This window comes from Rhagoletis zephyria, unplaced genomic scaffold (genome assembly GCF_001687245.7).
Source record: "Rhagoletis zephyria isolate East Lansing unplaced genomic scaffold, Rhagoletis_zephyria_1.1 Rzeph_scaffold_00403, whole genome shotgun sequence".
Classification (NCBI taxonomy): domain Eukaryota; kingdom Metazoa; phylum Arthropoda; class Insecta; order Diptera; family Tephritidae; genus Rhagoletis; species Rhagoletis zephyria.
In genome coordinates, this window is record NW_016157487.1 from 221,142 (window position 1) to 221,357 (window position 216).

Here is a 216-nt window from a genome sequence, read left to right on the forward strand (position 1 = left end):
AAACAGGTGGTACCCAGGAAGCAAGTAAGTGCACCATTTCACTACCCTAAACTTGCACATAAAAATATACATATATTACGTATGTAAATTTGTTAGCGGTTCCCCAGTACGGTAAATTGAAGTCGCTGAACTTCTAATTTACCGTAACTAAAGTCATATCTCCTCAACAATACATATATCCCGACATATATGTACATAAATAAAAGTATATAATCC